The 19,373-nt window shown below is 46.4% G+C and overlaps 1 protein-coding gene across 7 annotated transcripts in view; it reads right to left on the bottom strand.

Annotated features, from left to right (window-relative positions):
* KDM6B (lysine demethylase 6B) overlaps window positions 1-19,373 on the bottom strand; it is a 222,653-nt gene that overhangs the window by 49,560 nt on the left and 153,720 nt on the right. For 5 of the 7 annotated variants that reach the window (XM_068273987.1, XM_068273979.1, XM_068273985.1 and 2 more), the window contains exon 2: window positions 13,103-16,945. The gene's annotated coding sequence lies outside the window, so the exon portion shown is untranslated. The remainder of the gene's footprint in view (window positions 1-13,102; window positions 16,946-19,373) is intronic. The other 2 variants (XM_068273983.1, XM_068273984.1) reach the window with 1 other exon arrangement.

Genomic DNA, 19,373 nt, shown 5'->3' with positions numbered 1-19,373 from the left:
AACATGGACTGGGTGCTGAATGGTGATCTGTGAATACATAGTACAAGGCCCTACTTCACTGGAACCTTTAGGCAATACAGAGACTGCTGCAGCATGACTTGTATACACACACACGCACGAGTGTCAGAAAATTCTAATAAAGAATATTTCCTTAATTTCCCCTAAATGTCTCCTCTGCCCACACAACACAGTCACCGGGGGCTTCCCCATTGCGTCACCGCCACGCCGCTGAGGGGAAATGGTTAACCTAGTGTATGTTGTGAATGGGAACTGGCAGGCGAGGGGTTAGGAAGAAGTGTATTGGTCACATGACCAAACGACACAGAAGAGCGACATTGTTAGCGAGGACATGTCTAACGCACAGTGTGGTGAGAGGTGGGGGGGGGGGGGGGGGAATAGAGACACCGGGGAGAGACAGCGAGCGCATGTGTGAGATCCCCCCTCCCGAGGGCGAGAGACCGCTACGGCGAGACAAAGCACACAGGAGACCGGCGTATCGAGGAGAGGGGAAGACAGTGTGATTTAAAGAGGCAGAGTGAGCGTGTGAGAGAGAGAGCGAGAGCGAGGAGGGGCTGCGAGAAAGAGAGACAGCAGCAGACAAAGGGAAGGAGACAGCACAGGGCGAGACATGGAGGGAGCGCAAGTAACGCCGGAAGAGTGGAGAGACAACGAGAGAGAGAGAGAGAGAGAGAGAGAGAGAGAGAGAGAGAGAGAGAGAGAGAGAGAGAGAGAGAGAGAGAGAGAGAAGAGAGAGAGGAGAGAGAGAGAGAGAGAGAGAGAGAGAGAGAGGAGAGAGAGAGAGAGAGAGAGAGAGAGAGAGAGAGAGAGAGAGAGAGAGAGAGAGAGAGAGAGAGAGAGAGAGAGAGAGAGAGAGAGAGAGAGAGAGAGAGAGAGAAAGAGAGAGGAGAGAGAACTGACACAGAGAGACAGAAGAGCAAAAAGATATAGGGGGAGAAAAATAAGTAGCTCGGAATACAGATCCAGAGTCAAAACAAAGACAACCCAAAGAGAGGACATGAACTGTCTTAACCCACAAGAAGGGATGTGAACTGTCCCTTTAGCCCAGGAGAGAGGACAGGAACTGTTCTTTTAACACAGAAGAGACAGAAGAGAGGACGGGAACTGTCCTTTTAGCCCAGAGGAGAGACAGAAAAGACTGAACTGTCCTTTTAAAACACAGCTCATAACAAGTACAAAAAGTATGAACAAAAGTGAAGCCTCGGCTGTCACTCACCTTACAGGACAAAGAGACAGCTGCCGTGGGAGTGCCCTGAATACCCTTCTCTCTCCCTTCCTGTGTGCCCAGCTCCACCCAGAGACACCTCCTGTGATAGACAGATCTCCCAGAAGAGACAGACAAGAGCCTCTCTTCCCCAGATGCCGGCTGTACTGTGCCAGACTCTCACAGGCTCTCTCTTACACTCTCCCACCCACCCCCCCTCTCCCCAGGCTCCTCCCCTCGCCTCCACCAGCAGCACTTCAAGGAAGCCAAGTTTAAAGGGACACTGATGATGTCACTGCACCCTCAGAACACACCCACCCTGGGATTCCCTGACCACACACACCACGCCCACACCCAGCCCACTCTTCTCTTAAGGCGGAACCGCTTGCCGGTGACAGTTAAGGCGGAACGGCTTGCAAACTTTATTTTTTATTGTTTCAGAGAATATCTTTCTTAGGAACTACTGAGAAAATTTAACAAGTTTTTATGTCACATTGGAACAAAAACCTTAGAAAGAGGACTTTAAACTTGTGCCCCAACTGCAACTCATCTACATCGGTCCTTATGTACTTTTTTTCCCCGTTTGTTTTGTGGGGAAGGGGGGAGGTGAGGAGGAATTATACCTAAAAAAAAACATATACTGCACTCTTAAAGAGACTCTGTAACCAACTTTTGAGCCTTATTTCTTCTATCCTATAAGTTCCTATAGCTGTTCTAATGTGCGGTCTTACTGCAGCCTTTCCTAGTTGCACAGTGGCTGTGTTATCTCTGTTATATGATCTAATCTTCTCTCCTCGGTCGGGTCTGTCGGGCTCAGGCTGTCTGGCTGGAATGTGCTGTGCTGCTTGTGATTGGATAGAAGCTATACACACCCTCTCCAGGCCCCCTGCACACTCTGTATGACTCACACACTGAGCCACTCTCAGCCTATCACTTGCTATGTCTTTTGTTTGTAAACACTGCATAAAACTGGCAATTACAAGCCAGGATTGCAGCAGGGAGTGGCAGAAACAGCACAGAGGGGCCCAGGAGAACACAAGGAAGAGAATGGTATGCTTTTTATTGTAAGAATTTTACAGTACAGATTCTCTTTAAGAAGGGAACAAGAACACAATCAGAAAAAGGTGGTGCTATAATGTATTATTCTGTAGTTTTGAGGGAGACAGAAAGGGGTCAGAGACCAGAACACTATACCTGTGTACTGCAGTTTCCGGACAATAGAAACAAATCCATGACAATTACATTACATAATAAGGCAACTTGATTTGGGTCTGACCACAATAAAGCCTTTACCCGGGAGGAGAGGTTGGGGGCTATCAAATGACCCCACAATTAACACATCTGTTAAATAAAACTATTCTTTGCAGTGACTTGCCAAACCCCAGATCCCGCCTTCTGGGTGGGGCTATTATATTGGCCATATTTGTAACCACTACTGGTGCTTTTTAGTGACTGGAGATATAAATTATAAAGATTACATTTACAAAAAAAAAAAAAAAAGAAACTCACCCATTGCACAGCTGTGCACCTAACCCATACAGGCTTAAGAACTCTATTGCACCAGTTTTCCACTTGGCATACTAAGGTCTTACAACAGCTCATCCGTCCCTCTTCTTCCCTACAGACAGCGCTTTTACTGCAGTGCAGGGATGCTGAGAAACGTAGTCTAGCATCTGGCAATTTCAAGCATATCTCCCCATTAAACGGGTATCCTTTCTGATGCGGATTCTATAAACTGCAGACGTGCCATTACAAATCTTGGATCTCCCAGCATAACCCCCACCCCCCCCCCAACTACCATTTTCACCAACCTTCAATTGCCAGAGCCCTCACCATTCCCCATTATGGGATACCCAACACCCGCCATCCTTACCAATCACATGTAGCCAATTATGTGATATTCTTCCCTGCCATGGCCAGTGCCTCTACCCTTCCCCCACTAGGAGATACCCAAAAGCCCCCATCCCCCACCGATCTTATGTGTAACCAGTGTAACCAACTATATGATAGTTTTCCTCACCACCCCCACCATGGCCAGTGCTTCCACCATTCCCAGCACCCCCCCCCCCCCCCCCCAATCGCATGTGTAGCCACCTCTGACATTCTTTCCCTTACCATGGCCCAGTGCCTCCACCATCCCAGAACCCCCCCAATCGCATGTGTAGCCACCTCTGACATTCTTTTCCTTACCATGGCCAGTACCTCCACCATTCCCCACTACGATAATACCTAACACCTCACCATCACCCCCCCATTTGCATGTGTAGTCAACCATGTGTTCTTCCTACCACCCGCCAAGAAATGGCATAGATGTTCAACCTGAGTGACATTGGGTCAGTATGTGGAGCAGTAATGGATTACAATGCCTTCTGTAGAGAGAGTTTGGACCAGGAGCAAAGAAGCCAATGTCCAATAAAAATTATCACTGGTTCTGAAGTTTTCTTATGACGTTCAGTAGAACTAGCTCCCAATGCCAATCTCCTATTGGTTCCTGGATTGGAATGACTGGTTCCCCAACCCTGCACTCTGTACCGTGAAGCAGAGCTACACCACCCCAAAGACAGACCCAGAGCCTGTACCGCCTGGGTGCCCACAGCCTGGAGATAGAGACAGGGCTGCACAGACAGACATGGAAGCCCCCGGGAGGAGAGACTGTGCAGACAATGTGACCAGGAGGTCTTGGAGGATGAGGCCCACTTCATTCTACACTTCAGCAAATACACATCTTTGAGGACTGCCCACTTCCACAGACTCTCCGCCCACATTCCGGATTTTCCCTTCACACTTCAGCAATTACACACCTGTGAGGACTGCCCACTTCCACAGACTCTCCGCCCACATTCCAGATTTCCCCTTCACAGATGATGAGAGGAAACTCTACATCCTACTGGGGGAAGAGGAAACAATGGTGCAAATAGTGCCCCCACATGTCACCAACTGCCACCAACTGAGAGGAACATGATACCCCAATGGGCTGTATACCCCTTATACTGCCCCCTATAACCCTCCTCACCTCATACATCCCAGCCCCCTATAATGTCCCTTATATCCTCAACACCCGTATGGACTGTATATCCCAACCCTCTATACCCTTCCCTTATTCCCACAACCACCCCCTCCCATGTTAATGCTAAGGTTTTGCTTTGGCAATGAAAAATGTACTTGGTTCTGCCAAAAAAGCTTTACTGGATTTGGAGATCGGCCACACACACACACACACACACACACACACACACACACACACACACACACACAGGCAGACAATGACCATTTGCAAGGAAGTTTTCTTTCAGCTAGAGCTCCCCTTTAAGAATCCTGCTAAACAGCAGACCCTCCGTACTGCTTCGGTGGGAACCAGTTGCATGGAGCCCACCCACTATACGACGGCCAGCCTGTATCAATGTCGTGTGACGCCTCAAACGCTCGTGACAAGGGAAGGATGCCTCTTCCAGAAATACAATGTGAGATCACACTGGCTTCGAGGAGTTTGCAGGGGAGGACGGAAGTGACAACGCAGGAACATCGCGGGAGGGATGAGGTGGAGAGAGGGTGGGAAGTGGAACAAAAAAAGAAGGGGAGCTGAGATAGAAGGTAGCTGGGGGATAGCAAGCAGAGGGTACCTGAAAGGGAGGAGAGAAAGGGGGGGGGGATGAAGAAGCAGAAGGGGGCAGCCATAGGGAGGACAGATGTATCAGATGGGACCTTGGGAGAGAAGGGGGGAGCAGTGGCAAGGGAAAGGGGGGGGGGGGGGTACGGTCGAGAAAAAAAAAAAAAAAGGGGATGTGTGTATAGTGAAGGAGAAGACAACTGAGGGGGGGGGGGGGAGCAACATGTAGAGCAAACCTTGAAAGAGTGAGTGTGTGGGTGTGTGTGTGTGTGGGTGTGTGTGTGTGTGTGGGGGGGGGGGGTGTACAGGAGAGGACAGAAGAGCGAGGGGGGGGGGGGATGTACAGTAGGGGAGAAGGTGACAGGGGATGTAAAAGAGGACAGAAGACTTGGGGAGTGTGAAGATGTAAAGGAAAGTACAGAAGAGTGAATAGGCTGGGTAGTAGAGGACAAAACAGTGTGTGCGGAGAGATTACAGGAGAGGACAGAAGTAAGGGTTGGAGGGGGTATACAGGAGACAACAAGAAGAGGGGGTTGGAGAGAGCTGGAGGACACCGGAGTCAGAGGGGGTTACTGAGTGGTGTGGAAGGAGAGGACAAGGGGGGGGTAAAATGTTGAGAAGACACGGAGGGGGCATAGATGACAGCATGGGTTACCGAGAGGCGTGAATACTAGCAAAGCACACACATCATCAGTGAATGTAGGACGTGTACAAGCTACACATGAGGTCACCCACTCACTCCCCGACTGCTGCTTGAGACGTTCTGTTCTTGCCCCCTCACCTCCCAGAACACACATTCACACACAGAGGGGGAGGCTGGGAGTAATCACCACACACATACACACGTCATCAGCAAGCGTCCCTCACAGCATCATCACCATCACCGTAACACTTTACGGACCTTCAGAAAAGCCGCAGCCCCAGCAGACAACGCTGGCGGAGAACAAAGGGGGCTATGGCAGGAAGGAATATTGGCCAGCACCCAACTCACAGATCCAGTTACCTCCTCCCCAGTGTGAGGCTAAAGAGGGCCTCCAAGCCTCAAAGACCTCCGTCTCCCACCAACCACAAAACATGCCTCTTATTTTAATGGAACCAGATCAAGGACAGGAAGGGAGGTGGAACCTCTGCAAACGAGGCACAGACTGCAACAACTACTGATAAGTGTGGGAAAGAATCTGATCTGAGGTGATTAATGCAGGTTCTGATTAAAGGGAACCTAAACTGAGAGGGATATGGATGTTTCCTTTTAAACAATACCAGTTGTCTGGCTTCCTGCTGATCTCTTCAGCTGAAGCAGTGGCTGAATCACACACCTGAAACAAGCATGCAGCTAATCCAGTCTGACTTCAGTCAGAGCACCCGATCTGCTGCATGCTTGTTCAGGGACTGTGGCTAAAAGTATTAGAGACACAGGATCAGCAGGAGAGTCAGGGAACTGGTATTTTAAAAGGAAAAATCCACATCCTTCTCAGTTTAGGTTCCCTTTAAAGAGGAGCTGTCAGCTATACAATCTCAGAAAAAAAAAAAAGAAAACACATATATAAGCGTAGATAAATACTTGCTCCACTTACATAACATATGTATTGCACTGTCCACATTTTGAATTTTTGTGATTTTTCTACAGTAAAATAAAAAAAAAATAAAAAAAAAAAACCTTCCTAGCATTTGCCATTTTAACTGTGGCCATTTTAAGCCAATCCTGATGTCATTTTCTCCCTTACTCTCCTCTGCCTGATTGTGTATGCATTGCCCGCCCTTCACTATAGAAAGTGCATTGTCTCAGCATGAGAAATATTGGCCAGAGAGGAACAGAGGTGTGGGAGGGGAAAACAGGAGGGAAAGAGGCTTCAGCCAATCAGGCTGCATTAGTTAAGCCTGAGGGGAAATAGAGAAGCAAAAAAGGACAACCCAGCATGCACTGCAACTTCCTTTTTGCGTACCAAATAAGAGGCAGGTAAACTGGGGAAATACATTTAGCATTGCCAAAGCAAAACATTAGAACGGGAGGGGGTGGTTGTGGGAATATGGGAAAGGTACAGAGTGTTGGGGTATACAGTCTATAAGGGTGTGGAGGATATAAGGGACAGAATAGGAGGTAGTATAGGGGGTATACATTCCGTGGGGTAACATGTTCCTCTCAGTTTGTGTCAAAAAGCAACATATCAGGCTGCTATTTGCACAGCTGTTTCCTCTTCCCCCAGTAGGATGTAGTTTCCTTTCCTCATCTATGGAGGTGAAATCCAGGAAGTGGGCGGAGAGTCTAAGGAAGTGGGCGGTCCTCACAGGTACATATTTTCTGCAGTGTAGCAGGAAGTGGGCCTCATACTCCAGGACCCCCTGGTCACACTGTCTGCACAGCCTCTCCTCCCGAGGCTTCCATACCGGTCTATGCCGCACTGACCATCTCCAGGCTGTGGGCGCTTCAGGCGGTACAGGCTCAGGGCCTGTCTGTCTTTGTGCTGGTGCAGCCTATCCAGATATGGGACCATTGTGTACTCCCTCTACAGTGATTGGTAGACTGAGTTTCTGGGAGATCTTTATGTCTCTCCTCCATTCCTCTAGGTACCCCCCCTCCCCCCCACGTGACAGCACCTTTCATTGTTCACATTATGGAAGTCTTGTTTGCGGATGAGAAAATTAGCCTCTCCAACAGGTCTAGATACTGGCCAACAATGGAGCCAACCCTTGGCACTGAGGAGCAAAGAAAACTTGTAGGCAAGACAAAACACACATTCGGTGTTCCTCCTACGCTCGGACTTCACCTGGTCGGCCTTGTAAGCTTTAAAATAGAGGTGTGCCCTCAAGGTCGGATATACAGTACATTTTTCATGCTCCTAGGCCAACGTTGTTGCTCCCTATTCATGTGAAATAGTGCCCCTCATTCCATGTGCAGCCCTCTTTCATATGTAATTATGTACAGCAGTCCCCGGCCATTAAATGTGCAGCCCCCTCTTTTATGTATAACATTCATGTACAGCAGCCCCCCTACTTCCATGTGCAGCCTCCTCATGTGTAATCATGTACAACAGTCCCTTTCTTTCATGTTCAGTGCCCTTGAGGAGCAGCACCTCCCGCCCATGTGGTAATGCCCATTTACAGCCCCCATTTCCATAAATAGCTCTTTCCCATGTCCAGTTGCGCCCTTAGGCAGCCACCGCCCATGATCTGGGCCTTTGTGGCCCTTCTAGAAATCTGGCCCTGTCCAGTGTACTACATGGTTAAGGCTGCAAAATGACCACAACCATGTGGCATAGAGTAAGTCTACACTAATAGAAGGAGGAGGGTAAATCTGTGGTAGTAACCGGATAACTTGCCCTTCCTATTTCACTAAAGATTTACCCCATGCCCATGTTACCCAAAACCACACTATTCCTATGGATCTACTCATGCAACCATCTCTGCTTTAGAGTCTTTCTCCAATTCACTGCCACCCGCTCCTAGTCAAGGTTTTCTTTGTTACCATCTAGTTGCCATATTCCTGACCAGAGATGTATGAAGAGGACAAGGAACCAAGTGCCACAGTGGAGGGTGGCTGTGAAACTTAAATAGGACAAGGAGGAAGCTGAAGACATCATAGATGTGTGAGGAGGATAGATGTTAAAGTACGAGAGATAACCAATAAACTCGGAGCACGTGACGTTTACGCTGTGCAAGGACAGCATTTTTCACAATGAGGTCATACTATGGCCACCACACAAACTCTGACGACAATCACGAGATCAACAGTAGAGGAAGCTTTGCAGGGCTACAGTTTGTTGTGTAGTATCGAATCACAAGTTCCCGTTAAATAAAAAATTTCCTCACACGGGTCAACTTCTATATTCTGAGAAATGGACGTTACACAACACTTCTCCTCAAATTTTCACAAGTTCCTGGGAGTCGCCACACGTACATGCGAGATAAAACAGAAGCAAGCATGGGCTTGGCGCCAAGACGCCCTACACAGCGCCCTCTGCAGAGCCATTGAGTCTACTTCTATCGTTGTCCCCATCAATGAGGATGTGGGCATTTTTAAAGTGGTTCTCAGGGTTATTTGTACATCCAGCCTGTCTACAATAAAGAAAGAGGAAGAGAGAAAAAAAACAAAAAAATAATATAGTGCCAAGAGATGATTGCTTCCCTTTCTTTGATGGACAGTTGATGGACATTGGGTCCATCAAAGTCAACGGCTTCTTTTTATGCAGTTGAACCAGCAGCAAGCATCTCTGATTGGCTCAATTCACTCCCTCATTGCTCAGATGGCCGCCCACAATGTGACCAGCTCAGCTGCACAGTTGATCAGGAATAGCGATATTCTTACTACTTATTGAGTCTCTGTCAAATTTTCCTGAAATATGATGGAAAACAAGTAGGACAAACTGCTACCACCACTGACCGTGCACCAGTGAGTTCCATGCAAAGCTATGCAGCTTACAGTCTCCTGCCACAAATAAAAGCACAAAATTCTGCAAATATTGAACTGGTTATCAAATCAACTGTCTTCATGGTGAGAAATACTCTATTTTTGTTAGTAGTAATATCACATTCCTCATTTATGGGTCGGAGGGAACAGAAGAGTACCATTTCCCCTCCAATGCTACCCCTGCCCAACATAGAATTACTAGTTCTCTCTATCCCCAAAATGTCCCAAGCACCTAAGCTCTAACCACCATAATCCAAAGGCAAGATACAACGAAAACAAAACAAAAAAACTAAAAACTGCCATAGCAGAGCTTATACCGACAACTGAATAATCTGGGTACCTGAGGCTCTGGCAAGATGGGAGGTCAGGTGTCTGCAATATATCTCAGGGAGGAGTCAGCAGTATGGGAGGTGGAGTCCTGTGTCCAACAGACCAGCTGGTATAGCAACAGAGTAACACCCCCCCCCCCCCCCCAATCAATTTCAATCAGGCTTTCGTTAATCAATTTTTTCAGGCTTTCAAGTGTATCTACATCACAGGAAGGCCAAAAGTCTGCAAGGGAAACTTAAAGGGAACCTAAACTGAGAAGGATACGGAGTTTTATTTTTAAAATAATACCAGTTGCCTGAATCGCCTGCTGATCCTGTGTCTCTAATACTTTTAGCCACAGCCCCTGAACAAGCATGCAGATCAGGTGCTCTGACTGAAGTCAGACTGGATTAGCTGCATGCTTGTTTCAGGGTGTGATTCAGCCACTATTGCAGTCACAGAGATCAGCTGGACTGCCAGGCAACTGGTATTGTTTACAGGAAACATCCATATCCCTCTCAGTTAAAGAGAATCTGTATTGTTAAAATCGCACAAAAGTAAACATACCAGTGCGTTAGGGGACATCTCCTATTACCCTCTGTCACAATTTCGCCGCTCCTCGCCGCAATAAAAGTGGTTAAAAACAGTTTTAAAAAGTTTGTTTATAAACAAACAAAATGGCCACCAAAACAGGAAGTAGGTTGATGTACAGTATGTCCACACATAGAAAATACATTCATACACAAGCAGGCTGTATACACCCTTCCTTTTGAATCTCAAGAGATCATTTGTGTGTTTCTTTCCCCCTGCAGCTATCTTCTACTGAAGTGTCAGGCTGTTTCTTCCTGCAGAGTGCAGACAGCTCTGCCTGTATGTAATTCTTCAGTATGTGAAAGCCCAGCCAGCTCAGAGGAGGATTTATCCAGCTTGTAAAAGATAAGAGAGAAGAGAGAAGCTGCTCTAATCTAAATAACACACAGGCAGTGTGCAGAGAGGGGCCTGGAGGGGGGAGATTTATCACAGAACCACAACACTGAAAAACTTGGCAGCCTTCCAGACACAGGCTGACAAGTCTGACAAGAGAGAGATAAGTTGATTTATTACAGAGATGGTGATAGTAGAAAGTGCTGCAGTAAGCCAGAACACATTAGAATAGCTTTTGGAACTTGTAGGATGATAAAAAACAGGATGAAATTTTTGTTACGGAATCTCTTTAAGGTTCCCTTTAAGGAGCGTGGAGTTCCCCCTCTACCTACCAAGCCTACTGAACCACTAACCCAAGCATGATTCAGTCCAAAATACACCCAAATCCCACAACAATGAATGTATCTGTTTGTACACCTACACGCAGTGAATAAACAAAGAAATCCAGTTTTACAGCAAACATGTACCATTGCTGCCTAGCCACTGGGATGCTGGTAGCAGGGACACTAAAGCAGGGCTTTTCAACCCTGTCCTCAAGTACCACCAACAGTGCATGTTTTGCAGAAAACCACAAGCATGCACAGGTGAGCTGATTAACGGCCTCTGGATTTCCACAACACATGCATTGTTGGTGGTACTTGAGGACAGGGTTGAAAAGCCCTAATTTAAAGGGCAACTAAAGTGAGAGATATATGGAGGCTGCCATATTTATTTTCTGTTAACCAATACCAGTTACTTGGCAGTCCTGCTGATGTATTTGGCTGCAGGAGTGTCTGAATGACACCAGAAACAAGCATGTAGCTAATCCTATCAGATCTGACAATGTCAGAATCACCTGATCTTCTGCATGCTTGTTCAGGGTCTGTGGCTGAAAGTATTAGAGGCAGAGGATCAGCAGGACAGCCAGGCAACAGGTATGGTTTAGAAGGAAAATAAATATGGCAGCCTCCATATCCTTCTCGTTACAGTTGTCCTTTAAAAGGCGCAGTGTCCTCACGGTTTCCTCATCTGAATACCAAGAATAAAGCTGGCCATCAACATTTGTACAAATTCAAAATAAAACATGTGCGCCTCCTTTACTTTGTTGTCACAATCTCAAAATCTGAAGCCAGTAGTCCTTCAGGCCACACCTACGCCAACATGTGTGCTCCCAGGCCACACCTACACAGTGACGTCTGTTCCCAAGCCACACCCCCTAGCTAAAGCGGACCCAAAGTTTTGCACAACACAGTAGGAAAGCAGAGAAATGCACCATGTATTTATTCATAGAGTTAAGGCTGTCTAATTCCCCCTCATTTGTGTCTAATCTCAAATTGTAATTTGATCTCTCCCCTGTGTCACATGACTGCCTATGGCAGATAAGCCCATTTGAAAGGCTGTAAATAGGGATGCTCAGCATGGATTAATCACGAGTAGCCAGTGGTTACTCGTGATTGAAATTAGCTTTAATTGCCCCAGCTGAGCAGGTAGATGCGGTGGGTTTAATTACCCATAATGCCGCTCTCCGCCCAGCGGTTCAACGAGCTTGCAAGCATCCTATTGGATGCATTGCCAGCATCGCTATGGAGCACTTCCTCCTTCCAGCATTAGGACGCTTACAAGCTCGTTGAACCGCTGGGCGGAGAGTGGCATTATGGGTAATTAAACCCACCGCATCTACCCGCTCAGCTGGGGCAATTAAAGCTAATTTGAATCACAAGTAACCACCGTGGTTACTCGTGATTATTCCGTGATGAGCATCCCTGGCTGTAAACAATATGTCTGCTTCCATGAATCAGGAAGTAGAAACTGCAGATTTATTTTAGGATTAGTATCAGCTGTAACAAATGTTTTTTGTTTAAAGGTGATTATGCTGTTGTGCATCTTTTAGAGCAGAGAGGAGGTCTGAGTTCAGGTCCACTTTAATATACCATGATGATTAATGGCAACCGAACGCAGGACTTTTGACCTCAGTCAGTCAGAACTCTTAGTGCTGTAAATTCTTGGAATGCTTTGATCTCCCTCTACTAGCTGTAGATCTAGAAACTGAAAGCAGAAGTCCTCTGTTGTCTCACATTGCGCCCTAGTGGCAAGTGGCCATAAATACACATTACAGCAGTCCTAGTTAGAAGCAAGGAAATGCAACAAATAAAAAAAAAAATATTGTGCTCAAATAAAATTAGCCTGAAGCACTTGCAAGCATCTAAATAAAATTGGCTGGTTAACGCGGACCCAAACCAAACATTTTTTTAATTCAAAATATTTAGTTGCACCACTCTGACACATACAAAGATAAATAAACACTCCTTCAAACCTATGAACATTTCAGTGCATGCTTTTCACCCTTCTCTTTTATAACTATGATTATACAGGTGGCAGCCATTAGCAATTCCTCCATTGCCAGACACCTGCTACTCCCCAGTTTGCCGGTTTCTGTCCCGGCAAAATGAAAGGAAGGGAGGGGTTCCTCCATTACATGTAAAATATTTCATATTTGTCATCATGCAGCTGAAAAAAAGGCTGCTATTTATTATTATAATTTAGAAAATAGATTTTATTTCTGAAATCTTGTATTTTTAGTTTGGGTCCACTTTAAGCAATTTATCAAGGCAATGACCAAGGTGCACTAAAAGTCAATAGAAATCAAAAGACTTACTGGGGCAAGCAGGTCCTGGACAAGGACACCTTCTGGACCAATTCACAAATCACAGGTTGGAGCTCAGCGGACCCTGGAAACACAAACATGATTAGCGTGGGAAGGGTAGACCTCGTAGTGTGTGCCAGTAAGTGTGATCGATGCAGAGAACTTGCCGGTGCTGCTGTATGCAGGTATGAATGGAGAGTTGGTAAACATTATCCAACTCAAAATTTGGCCACAAAATTGAATACCCAACAGTTTAGTTTTAAAAAGGTATCCATAGACACAAAAGAGAACTGGCACCAAATTTAGCTGAAGACTCTCACGTTTAAGAGTACGTTTCACTTTGACCTATGGACACAGCAGAGGATGACCAGTGTAAAAAGGACCCCTTGAGGAGGATGCAGTTACCCAAGATAAAAGGTTGGCTGTACAGAGCAATCATAGTTACTGAGGGATTAGGTTTAACTTACATTGGATCTTCAGACCGGTCAGTCTTTTGGCCACAGTCTTATGTCTATGGCTACCTTTGGTGCAGTTAAAGATCGGTGAATGTAAATAAATTAGTGTAACCATTGCCTTAGCAACCAGGAAGAGCTCTGCCATTTGAAACACCATGTTAGCCTGGAGCCTGGCTGTGGTTAAGGATTCTGCTGCCTAAGCAGCCCTAACACACCTACTCGACTGCTTGACGACCAACATGGTAGACATCAGGTCTTGCACCAAGATGCATGGAGCTGTGCTGCAGTACTGACTGAGTGGCCTGCAGAACATCTCCATGCATCTTGGCATGATCATAGTTGGCATTAGTCCAATGGCGGTAAGGGCTGTTCATCTGATAGCAGATTCCTAGGTGGCCAAACTTCCAGACAATTTATTCTCTTCCAATTGGCAGAGCCGATATTTGGAACTAAGGTAAGGGGTGTAAAGCTTGAGGCACTATTCCAGAAAACACACCTTGTAAGGAGAACCTGTAATTGCCAAAACCAAACCAAACTGCATATTTGGTCAGACGGTACCACACCTATAGGTTCCCATGTCTACCGTCAACTTTAGGAGTATCAAAGCCTGAAGCTTTCAGAGGACTAGCTAAAAGCAGGCTTCCATGGAGAAGGAAAAGATGAACCCCATAAGCATGACTTCACCACTATCTGCACTCCCAAATCTCAAAGTTGGCCAACAAGGCCTCCCCACCAAGAGAGGTTTGGAAGATTAAAGGTAGCAGATTCAATTTTAACAGTAATTCCATTTTAAAACTCCCCAGTAATCTTAAAAGATATTTGGTACCCTTTAAGATCCAGCACTATGCCTGTACATGCAGTTTACAAAGGGTTACAAGCAAGTACAGGTCCACCATAACATTTGGCAATTCTTCTTACTGTCCCTACACAGAGACCCTCTGGGACGTCACGTTCACCGTAGGGCAGAAGACACAAAGACGCCCAATCCTGACCATATATAATGCATAATTACTCAATGATTAAAATACCAAGTAAGTTAAAAGAACAAGTATTCATCTACAACCAAAAGTTAAAGTGAGATAGCTTTCAGCACTGCCGACACCGGCGTGCATAAGAAAGCAAATAGTATACCTGGCCTGGTTAAGACTCATATTACTGGCAAGCAAGGGCCACCAAAGCAATTTGCAGTTCACCACAAACATACGGGTGAATCTGAAATCAAGGCCAATATCAGTGGATGGTCATTTGTGCTGAATTAATCTGCAGCAAAGCTTAAAGAAGAACTCTTCTATATACTCTTGTATGTGCCTGCAGAAGATCACCATTATGGCTACACTTCCTGCGTTGGCATGACAACAGGATAGAGTTACTGTGATTCCATTATCAACAGAGATGATCAGAAAATTTGACTAATGTGTATAGAACATTCCGGTTCAACGAGACCTTTAACTTGTTGGGAGCTAATCAGATTCAGGAACTTCTGAAGCGACTTAACGGTAACTTAATTTGCAAAGCTAATGAGATCTGATCAACTGACAAATCACGTTTCCAGAAGAACCTGAATTAGCAAGTGGTCTGAATTTGCTGATCATCGAATGACCAGCCAAAATTACAAGTCGACACCTGCCATGAGGATTCAAGGTGATCAGTGGATCATGGGAAGTGTAGTCATATAGGCAGCATCAACTCCATCGATAATCCCTCAGGTAGTGCAGTGGGGCTAAAAATATGTACTCTTATGGCATCTGTAAGCATTAGTTTTTAAAAGCAAACCTAGAGATACTACCGGTGGTGCACATCACATGTTGGGAGTGCTGACCAACCTGGACGATTCCCTCACAGTCAGTTTAACCCATGAAAGTTAGCAAGGTTTCTCCTTGGCAAGACACATTACAAATGTGGACCTCTTATTGGAGAGCCAACCATACTTGAATTTCTGTTATCAATATACTTAAGTTGTCCTGGGCTGCAGATGATAGAAAAAAAATATACCGTAACTAATCTCGTAAACCCAAATCGGATTAAAATGGTCTATTCAGGTGGGAAAGGTTTGCAACCCTCGCTGAAGTCACGCTGAACCATAACGGGGGACAAACTAACGTGGATTGCGTCTGAACATATTAGGACAGGATATAGAAAAAAAATGAGTGTTCAATTCAGGAGTCACTCGGAAACTTTGGAACCAGTTCCACCGACAATTATCATACACATTTTTAAAGCTTAGTCACCAGCTGTAATTTTTTTCTTCTTTTACAGACCTGTCTCATGATTTATACATCCCTGAACTACGAGGGTTAATAACTGGTTAGAGAATTAGCAGTTGTGAGATTGCAGGTATCTACGCTAACCAGCAATAATGATTTTTACATAAGTGGCAACACAAAGTGTTTTTGCATTGGGTGCACTAACTCAACGGGCAATACTCAGCCCCCTGCACGGTCCAGAATAATTCAAGTGAGAACTGCAAGACACTACTATGCAATTGTAGAAATGGTTTTTAATATACCTCATTCTGCAGCCCAAGGCAAACCTAAGGCTGGGAACACACTTAGCAGAATCGCATGTATTTTTCCCATAGCATATAGTGAAAAATGCATGCAATTCTGCTGTTTTCCCAGCCTTAGACAGAGAAAATTATGTCAAGAATTTGAAGAAATTTTGCAAATTTTCACATCAATTTGTAAAACAAACTCCCTCCCGTCACAATATTTTACAGTTCAAGTCCATATCAAATCACAAGGTAACATTTAAGGAGGTTTGTGAGTAAAATTCCAACGTCTCTCTGGCCAAACGTCTTCTGCGAAGGACCATGGCCCATGTTCTTTAAAACACAAGAGTGCAGATGCCATTTCTCGAAAATGAGTAACTCATGAGCTTACCAAAGACCTGTCCATCTCTTACCACTACCCTTATGCGGTTAAAGAAAAAAACAAAACAAAAACAAACCACTCTCCCTAAATTGAACAAGCTTACCAAGCCTTACCAGCTAGAATCACCAGTGGGGAATGTGTGCCCCCTTGTGTCTGCTCCACGCCTGGGCCGTTAGCCACTAATACCCTCCCGGTGATCGCACCTGAGCGACAGCTCTGCTAATGCTTAAACTTGCATGTACGGACTCGATAAAATGTTTTTGTTTTAGTTCTTCCTCTGGTGGTGAAGGCACAAAAGTGTGCACATAAGGTGTGTGTGCTTTGCACTGGCAGTCCAGTGTTGATGATCGCGCGGGGAATGAGCAGGGGGCAAGCGCAGGGTCTAGTAAAAGGAAATTTCTCAGCTGAGTTCCAGGAGAGCAGGGGTGCTGTCAAGTCCAGCCCGAGGACCTGCAGATGTTCCGAAACTTTTCCTCAGGGCTGGGTTGTGGTTGAGATGGCACACGCTTTAACCCCTTCTGCGATGAAACCTGCAGAGCAATACCACAATGAGGGCTCAGCTACCTCGGCTTTTAAAGAACCACCATCGGCAAAAACCATTCCGCAACCCCCTAGGCTTATTCAAGTCATGGCAGCAAAGTAAAATCCATAAATACACTGTGAGCCCAATTTACTCAAGCTTGGGGAAAAAAAAAATCATTTTAGCAGGGCTGTGGAGTCAGAGCAATTTTGGGTACCTGGAGTCTGAGTCAGTGGTTTCAATTAACTGAGGAGTCCGATGATTTTTTTTTTAACCTTTGTAAAAAAAATTAGACTAAGGAGTTGGAGTCCAGGGGTCAGAGCAATTGTGGGTACCTGGAGTCAGAGGTTTCATAAATTGAGAAGTCGGATGATTATTGTACTGACTCCACAGCCCTGCATTTTAGAACTGTTGACCGAACTGATAGTTTTGGTGATTTTCGGTGACCGCTTTGGCACAATTGCCTTTCGAGCATGCTGCTTGGCTGTCTGCCCGAACAGCCCCAGTGTTCTCCCCAGGACCTATTAAGTGGGCGGGCCGCCCGGCTGTTTTGAAACCCCGCCCGGGTGCTCCAAGGCCCGCCCGCATCACATGCTCATGTGCGCTGCTGTCTGCTCGCATAGAGCGGGTCTCCCTCTGAATTGCAATCCCTAGTTCCGGCTGCGCTGCCCTCCTGGCGCCTGTAGAGTTGTCATATTAAGAGCAGCGGCAGCCTCCTTGAAGTAGTAGCGCTTGTCCACGGCACCGTCTTGCCGCTCTGCTGGAACACTGTGACCCACTTCCTCAGCCCGCTGATGCCCGGCTTCTGATCGCAGTACGGCGTCACGCTGAGTGTCTTCACAGCCATGATGGCTGCGAGGAGTATACACGTGCTGCAGGCAGCCCAGGGGAGCCACTGGCCAGGCCACTGTACGGACGGGAGGGTGGGTGAGAGTACTGGAGGGGACCGGAGGATGTGCTCCCTAGTTCCGGCTGCGCTGCATCATTATAGCGCATTACTGCAGCAGCACATCACTTCTCTCCCATATCCCTGCGGCAGCGATCTGAAGATCGAAACAGAACTCTACAGGCAGGAAGCGCAACCGGAACTAGGGAGCACATCCTCCGGTCCCCTCCAGTACTCTCACCCACCCTCCCGTCCGTACAGTGGCCTGGCCAGTGGCTCCCCTGGGCTGCCTGCAGCACGTGTATACTCCTCGCAGCCATCATGGCTGTGAAGACACTCAGCGTGACGCCGTACTGCGATCAGAAGCCGGGCACCAGCGGGCTGAGGAAGTGGGTCACAGTGTTCCAGCAGAGCGGCAGGACGGTGCCGTGGACAAGCACCTACCACTTCAAGGAGGCCATTCAGCTCATCCTCGCGGCTGCCAATGGGGTGAGCAGGGGGAGGGGGTGACATTGGGAAATGTTAAGGCATAGCTCCCACCTGTGCCTCTTTGGGAGCCCTGTCCCCCTGTCCCTCTCTCCTCCTCATTCGTCCCTCTTTCTATGTAAATATATTTATCTATCTATCTATATATATCTCTCTCCACTAAAAATGTGTTTGACTGTAAATTTTATTCCCATCCTTTAAATTGATATATCACTAATAGTAAAATGTTACCATGAAGGAAAATGAACCAGGATAAAAAGGACCAGGGTGGTTTGAATTATAAAACAACATATTTTTCTTATGAAATCTTTATGGTATGCATGAATAGGGTTGTGATGGTGGTGTGGCAGGGGCATGGCTTAAGTGTCCCTCTTCCTCATCTCAAAAAGTTGGGCGGTATGGTTAAGGGGAGGAAGCGGTGTTAAAGTGCAAGCATACTGGATCAGGGCAGAGGGGTACCCTATACTGCAGGGTGTAATAATCATAGAATGGTTGTGTATTTATAAATAGAATGGTTGTAGTAATGCTGCAATGTATGTGCTGTAATGTAGGGTGATGGGATGGGATCACTAATAAGCTGTAGGTCGGTGCAATCATGTGGAGTGGGGCGGGTGATGTAAGGGAGCATACTGAAGTGCAGTAATATGTGGAATGTGATAGTGGTACAGTATTGTATGAAATGTGTCTGAGTGCAATAACCTATGTTATAAGGTAATAGTATTGTTTGAGTTGTCTATTGGGAGATAGGTGGAGCTGCAGTAAAGTATTAGGTGAGAGTAATGGGGGTGAAGGGACGCATGGTGATAGGGATTGCAGTAATGCATGGGACGTGATAGGGGGTGCAGCGATGAATGTGATGTGATAGGGGGTGCAGGAATGCATGGGCCATGATAGGGGGTGCAGAGGACGTAATAGGGGGTACAGGGATGTCCTATGCTGTAAGCAGAGTTGCCGGCCCTGCTTTCCCCTGGTTGCAACCCACCCGGCTACTTTTTCATGCCACCCGGCTGGAAAAAAATTCTGGGGAGAACACTGAGCCCGTTCTACTCTATGAAAGGTAGTGGGG

The sequence above is a fragment of the Hyperolius riggenbachi genome, chromosome 3 (assembly GCF_040937935.1).
Source record: "Hyperolius riggenbachi isolate aHypRig1 chromosome 3, aHypRig1.pri, whole genome shotgun sequence".
NCBI classification, from domain to species: Eukaryota; Metazoa; Chordata; class Amphibia; order Anura; family Hyperoliidae; genus Hyperolius; species Hyperolius riggenbachi.
The sequence above is the reverse complement of the archived record's forward strand: the minus strand, read 5'-3'. Positions and strand labels throughout refer to the sequence as shown.